This window comes from Buteo buteo, unplaced genomic scaffold (assembly GCF_964188355.1).
Source record: "Buteo buteo unplaced genomic scaffold, bButBut1.hap1.1 HAP1_SCAFFOLD_256, whole genome shotgun sequence".
Taxonomy (NCBI): domain Eukaryota; kingdom Metazoa; phylum Chordata; class Aves; order Accipitriformes; family Accipitridae; genus Buteo; species Buteo buteo.
In genome coordinates, this window is record NW_027439420.1 from 77501 (window position 1) to 84862 (window position 7362).

The following is a 7362-nucleotide window of genomic DNA, read 5'->3' on the forward strand; positions in this document are numbered from 1 at the left end:
AGGGGTAGACCTGGCCTCCCCTTGCCGGCCCAAGGGGTAGACCTGGCCGCCCCTTGCCGGCCCAAGGGGTAGACCTGGCCGCCCCTTGCCGGCCCAAGGGGTAGACCTGGCCGCCCCTTGCCGGCCCAAGGGGTAGACCTGGCCGCCCCTTGCCGGCCCAAGGGGTAGACCTGGCCTCCCCTTGCCGGCCCAAGGGGTAGACCTGGCCGCCCCTTGCCGGCCCAAGGGGTAGACCTGGCCGCCCCTTGCCGGCCCAAGGGGTAGACCTGGCCGCCCCTTGCCGGCCCAAGGGGTAGACCTGGCCGCCCCTTGCCGGCCCAAGGGGTAGACCTGGCCGCCCCTTGCCGGCCCAAGGGGTAGACCTGGCCGCCCCTTGCCGGCCCAAGGGGTAGACCTGGCCGCCCCTTGCCGGCCCAAGGGGTAGACCTGGCCGCCCCTTGCCGGCCCAAGGGGTAGACCTGGCCGCCCCTTGCCGGCCCAAGGGGTAGACCTGGCCGCCCCTTGCCGGCCCAAGGGGTAGACCTGGCCGCCCCTTGCCGGCCCAAGGGGTAGACCTGGCCTCCCCTTGCCGGCCCAAGGGGTAGACCTGGCCTCCCCTTGCCGGCCCAAGGGGTAGACCTGGCCTCCCCTTGCCGGCCCAAGGGGTAGACCTGGCCGCCCCTTGCCGGCCCAAGGGGTAGACCTGGCCGCCCCTTGCCGGCCCAAGGGGTAGACCTGGCCGCCCCTTGCCGGCCCAAGGGGTAGACCTGGCCGCCCCTTGCCGGCCCAAGGGGTAGACCTGGCCGCCCCTTGCCGGCCCAAGGGGTAGACCTGGCCTCCCCTTGCCGGCCCAAGGGGTAGACCTGGCCGCCCCTTGCCGGCCCAAGGGGTAGACCTGGCCGCCCCTTGCCGGCCCAAGGGGTAGACCTGGCCGCCCCTTGCCGGCCCAAGGGGTAGACCTGGCCGCCCCTTGCCGGCCCAAGGGGTAGACCTGGCCTCCCCTTGCCGGCCCAAGGGGTAGACCTGGCCGCCCCTTGCCGGCCCAAGGGGTAGACCTGGCCGCCCCTTGCCGGCCCAAGGGGTAGACCTGGCCGCCCCTTGCCGGCCCAAGGGGTAGACCTGGCCGCCCCTTGCCGGCCCAAGGGGTAGACCTGGCCGCCCCTTGCCGGCCCAAGGGGTAGACCTGGCCGCCCCTTGCCGGCCCAAGGGGTAGACCTGGCCGCCCCTTGCCGGCCCAAGGGGTAGACCTGGCCGCCCCTTGCCGGCCCAAGGGGTAGACCTGGCCGCCCCTTGCCGGCCCAAGGGGTAGACCTGGCCGCCCCTTGCCGGCCCAAGGGGTAGACCTGGCCGCCCCTTGCCGGCCCAAGGGGTAGACCTGGCCTCCCCTTGCCGGCCCAAGGGGTAGACCTGGCCTCCCCTTGCCGGCCCAAGGGGTAGACCTGGCCTCCCCTTGCCGGCCCAAGGGGTAGACCTGGCCGCCCCTTGCCGGCCCAAGGGGTAGACCTGGCCGCCCCTTGCCGGCCCAAGGGGTAGACCTGGCCGCCCCTTGCCGGCCCAAGGGGTAGACCTGGCCGCCCCTTGCCGGCCCAAGGGGTAGACCTGGCCGCCCCTTGCCGGCCCAAGGGGTAGACCTGGCCTCCCCTTGCCGGCCCAAGGGGTAGACCTGGCCGCCCCTTGCCGGCCCAAGGGGTAGACCTGGCCGCCCCTTGCCGGCCCAAGGGGTAGACCTGGCCGCCCCTTGCCGGCCCAAGGGGTAGACCTGGCCGCCCCTTGCCGGCCCAAGGGGTAGACCTGGCCTCCCCTTGCCGGCCCAAGGGGTAGACCTGGCCGCCCCTTGCCGGCCCAAGGGGTAGACCTGGCCGCCCCTTGCCGGCCCAAGGGGTAGACCTGGCCGCCCCTTGCCGGCCCAAGGGGTAGACCTGGCCGCCCCTTGCCGGCCCAAGGGGTAGACCTGGCCGCCCCTTGCCGGCCCAAGGGGTAGACCTGGCCGCCCCTTGCCGGCCCAAGGGGTAGACCTGGCCGCCCCTTGCCGGCCCAAGGGGTAGACCTGGCCGCCCCTTGCCGGCCCAAGGGGTAGACCTGGCCGCCCCTTGCCGGCCCAAGGGGTAGACCTGGCCGCCCCTTGCCGGCCCAAGGGGTAGACCTGGCCGCCCCTTGCCGGCCCAAGGGGTAGACCTGGCCGCCTTACCTGACCGTCCAGAGCAGTCCTGGCATCCCTACCTGATGCTCCAGACTTAGCTTGGCGTCCCATGCCGACACTCCGGGGTAGTACCATTACCCCTACCCGGCAGCCAGGGGTAGTACCCGTAACCCTCATTGGTACTCCGGGGTAGTACCAGTACCCCCACCCGGCAGCCAGGGGTAGTACCCGTAACCCCCACCTGTACTCCTTGGTAGTACCCGTATACCCCCGCCCGATACTCCGGGGCAGTACCCGCATACCCCCGCCCGGTACTCCGGGGCAGTACCCGCATACCCCCGCCCGGTACTCCGGGGAAGTACCCATATACCCCCGCCCGGTACTCCGGGGCAGTACCCGCATACCCCCGCCCGGTACTCCAGGGCAGTACCCGCATACCCCCGCCCGGTACTCCGGGGAAGTACCCATATACCTCCACCCGGTACTCCGGGGCAGTACCCGCATACCCCCGCCCGGTACTCCGGGGCAGCACCCCTATGCCCCCGCCCGGTACTCCGGGGCAGTACCCGTATGCCCCCGCCCGGTACTCCGGGGCAGTACCAGTACCCCCGCCCGGTACTCCGGGGTACTACCCGTAACACCCACCTGTACTCCTTCGTAGTACCCGTATACCCCCGCCCGGTACTCCGGGGCAGTACCCGCATACCCCTGCCCGGTACTCCGGGGCAGTACCCGTATACCCCCGCCCGGTACCCCGGGGTAGTACCCGTGTACCCCCGTCAGTACTCCGGGGCAGTACCGGTACCCCCGCCCGGTACTCCGGGGTACTACCCGTAACCCCCACCTGTACTCCTTCCTTGGTAGTACCCGTATACCCCCGCCCGGTACTCCGGGGCAGTACCCGCATACCCCCGCCCGGTACTCCGGGGCAGTACCGGTACCCCCGCCCAGTACTCCGGGGTGCTACCCGTAACCCCCACCTGTACTCCTTGGTAGTACCCGTATACCCCCGCCCGGTACTCCGGGGCAGTACCCGCATACCCCCGCCCGGTACTCCGGGGCAGTACCGGTACCCCCGCCCGGTACTCCGGGGTGCTACCCGTAACCCCCACCTGTACTCCTTCCTTGGTAGTACCCGTATACCCCCGCCCGGTACTCCGGGGCAGTACCCGCATACCCCCGCCCGGTACTCCGGGGAAGTACCCATATACCTCCACCCGGTACTCCGGGGCAGTACCCGCATACCCCCGCCCGGTACTCTGGGGCAGTACCCGTATGCCCCCGCCCGGTACTCCGGGGTACTACCCGTAACCCCCACCTGTGCTCCTTCGTAGTACCCGTATACCCCCGTCCTGTACTCCGGGGTAGTACCCGTATACCGCCGCCCGGTACCCCGGGGTAGTACCCGTGTACCCCCGTCAGTACTCCGGGGCAGTACCGGTACCCCCGCCCGGTACGCCGGGGGAAAAACTGCTGTCCCTACGGGCGCGCGAGTTTAGACCCAGCCTTCCTACCCGACCCTCCGCCTTACGCCCGGTGTCCCCAGGCGACGTTCCGGGATAGAACCCGTTCCCCCACCAGTACTCTGGGCCCGTGGCGGAACCCTTTGTGATGCGCCGGAGTTCTACCTGCTGTCCCTACGGGCACGCGGCGATGGATCCCGGCCCCCCATCCTGACCCTCCAGGGTAGGCCCGGCCACCCTACCTGACCCTCTGGGGTCAGCCCGGTGTCCCTACCCGACGCTCCGGGGTAGGCCTGGCGCCCCTACCTCATCCTCCGGGGTAGTACCCGTACCCCTACCGGTGCTCCGGGGTACACCTGCTGTCCCTACAGGCGCTCCGGGGTAGGCCCGGCCACCCTACCTGACCCTCTGGGGTCAGCCCGGTGTCCCTACCCGACGCTCCGGGGTACGCCTGGCGCCCCTACCTCATGCTCCGGGGTAGTACCGGTACCCCTACCGGTGCTCCGGGGTACACCTGCTGTCCCTACAGGCGCTCCGGGGTAGGCCCGGCCACCCTACCTGACCCTCCGGGGTCAGCCCGGTGTCCCTACCCGACGCTCCGGGGTAGGCCTGGCGCCCCTACCTCATCCTCCGGGGTAGTGCCGGTACCCCTGCCGGTGCTCCGGGGTACACCTGCGGTCCCTACAGGCGCTCCGGGGTAGGCCCGGCCACCCTACCTGACCCTCCGGGGTCAGCCCGGTATCCCTACCCGACGCTCCGGGGTAGGCCTGGCGCCCCTACCTCATCCTCCGGGGTAGTACCCGTACCCCTACCGGTGCTCCGGGATACACCTGCGGTCCCTACAGGCGCTCCGGGGTAGGCCCGGCCACCCTACCTGACCCTCTGGGGTCAGCCCGGTGTCCCTACCCGACGCTCCGGGGTACGCCTGGCGCCCCTACCTCATGCTCCGGGGTAGTGCCGGTACCCCTGCCGGTGCTCCGGGGTACACCTGCGGTCCCTACAGGCGCTCCGGGGTAGGCCCGGCCACCCTACCTGACCCTCCGGGGTCAGCCCGGTATCCCTACCCGACGCTCCGGGGTAGGCCTGGCGCCCCTACCTCATCCTCCGGGGTAGTGCCGGTACCCCTGCCGGTGCTCCGGGGTACACCTGCGGTCCCTACAGGCGCTCCGGGGTAGGCCCGGCCACCCTACCTGACCCTCCGGGGTCAGCCCGGTGTCCCTACCCGACGCTCCGGGGTAGGCCTGGCGCCCCTACCTCATCCTCCGGGGTAGTGCCGGTACCCCTGCCGGTGCTCCGGGATACCCCTGCGGTCCCTACAGGCGCTCCGGGGTAGGCCCGGCCACCCTACCTGACCCTCTGGGGTCAGCCCGGTGTCCCTACCCGACGCTCCGGGGTAGGCCTGGCGCCCCTACCTCATCCTCCGGGGTAGTGCCGGTACCCCTGCCGGTGCTCCGGGGTACACCTGCGGTCCCTACAGGCGCTCCGGGGTAGGCCCGGCCACCCTACCTGACCCTCCGGGGTCAGCCCGGTATCCCTACCCGACGCTCCGGGGTAGGCCTGGCGCCCCTACCTCATCCTCCGGGGTAGTGCCGGTACCCCTGCCGGTGCTCCGGGGTACACCTGCGGTCCCTACAGGCGCTCCGGGGTAGGCCCGGCCACCCTACCTGACCCTCTGGGGTCAGCCCGGTGTCCCTACCCGACGCTCCGGGGTAGGCCTGGCGCCCCTACCTCATCCTCCGGGGTAGTGCCGGTACCCCTGCCGGTGCTCCGGGGTACACCTGCGGTCCCTACAGGCGCTCCGGGGTAGGCCCGGCCACCCTACCTGACCCTCCGGGGTCAGCCCGGTGTCCCTACCCGACGCTCCGGGGTAGGCCTGGCGCCCCTACCTCATCCTCCGGGGTAGTGCCGGTACCCCTACCGGTGCTCCGGGATACCCCTGCGGTCCCTACAGGCGCTCCGGGGTAGGCCCGGCCACCCTACCTGACCCTCCGGGGTCAGCCCGGTGTCCCTACCCGACGCTCCGGGGTAGGCCTGGCGCCCCTACCTCATCCTCCGGGGTAGTGCCGGTACCCCTGCCGGTGCTCCGGGGTACACCTGCGGTCCCTACAGGCGCTCCGGGGTAGGCCCGGCCACCCTACCTGACCCTCCGGGGTCAGCCCGGTATCCCTACCCGACGCTCCGGGGTAGGCCTGGCGCCCCTACCTCATCCTCCGGGGTAGTGCCGGTACCCCTGCCGGTGCTCCGGGGTACACCTGCGGTCCCTACAGGCGCTCCGGGGTAGGCCCGGCCACCCTACCTGACCCTCCGGGGTCAGCCCGGTGTCCCTACCCGACGCTCCGGGGTAGGCCTGGCGCCCCTACCTCATCCTCCGGGGTAGTGCCGGTACCCCTGCCGGTGCTCCGGGGTACACCTGCGGTCCCTACAGGCGCTCCGGGGTAGGCCCGGCCACCCTACCTGACCCTCCGGGGTCAGCCCGGTATCCCTACCCGACGCTCCGGGGTAGGCCTGGCGCCCCTACCTCATCCTCCGGGGTAGTGCCGGTACCCCTGCCGGTGCTCCGGGGTACACCTGCGGTCCCTACAGGCGCTCCGGGATAGGCCCGGCCACCCTACCTGACCCTCCGGGGTCAGCCCGGTATCCCTACCCGACGCTCCGGGGTAGGCCTGGCGCCCCTACCTCATCCTCCGGGGTAGTGCCGGTACCCCTGCCGGTGCTCCGGGGTACACCTGCGGTCCCTACAGGCGCTCCGGGGTAGGCCCGGCCACCCTACCTGACCCTCCGGGGTCAGCCCGGTATCCCTACCCGACGCTCCGGGGTAGGCCTGGCGCCCCTACCTCATCCTCCGGGGTAGTGCCGGTACCCCTGCCGGTGCTCCGGGGTACACCTGCGGTCCCTACAGGCGCTCCGGGGTAGGCCCGGCCACCCTACCTGACCCTCTGGGGTCAGCCCGGTGTCCCTACCCGACGCTCCGGGGTAGGCCTGGCGCCCCTACCTCATCCTCCGGGGTAGTGCCGGTACCCCTGCCGGTGCTCCGGGGTACACCTGCGGTCCCTACAGGCGCTCCGGGGTAGGCCCGGCCACCCTACCTGACCCTCTGGGGTCAGCCCGGTGTCCCTACCCGACGCTCCGGGGTAGGCCTGGCGCCCCTACCTCATCCTCCGGGGTAGTGCCGGTACCCCTACCGGTGCTCCGGGGTACACCTGCGGTCCCTACAGGCGCTCCGGGGTAGGCCCGGCCACCCTACCTGACTTTCTGGGGGTCAGCCCGGTATCCCTACCTGATGCTCCGGGGTAGTCCTGGCCTCCTTACCTGTGTCTCCGGGTAAACCTGGCCACGCTGCAGGGTCGGCCTGCACTCCCTGGCCGCACTACGGGCCGGTCCTGATTAGTGTATTAAGACCGCTCCGCGATTCCACTTTCTTAAAATTTATTGTGTCTGACAGCTTGTCTTTTACCGCGCACGCAGGCAGGCAGGCAGGCAGGCAGGCACGCGTCAAAAACGTGAGAGCAAAGCGTTACCCGCAGTCGGAGTACTTTATCGGTAACGACTTCTTCGGGAAGAGGCGCCGACGCTGCTCTCTCGTCTCTGTACGAGTCGGTGGCCGTCCGGGTACCGCGTGGCACCGTTGGCGTGGGATCCGCTCCTAAACGAATACAGAAGAATCGATACGCTATGAATCGTCATCGATTGAAGTTATTAACAGTTGACGAGCGATGCTGGATTGTATCGTTTATGGAGCGTCACCTACCGACTGATTTAGCGCTACGCGGTAATACGCTT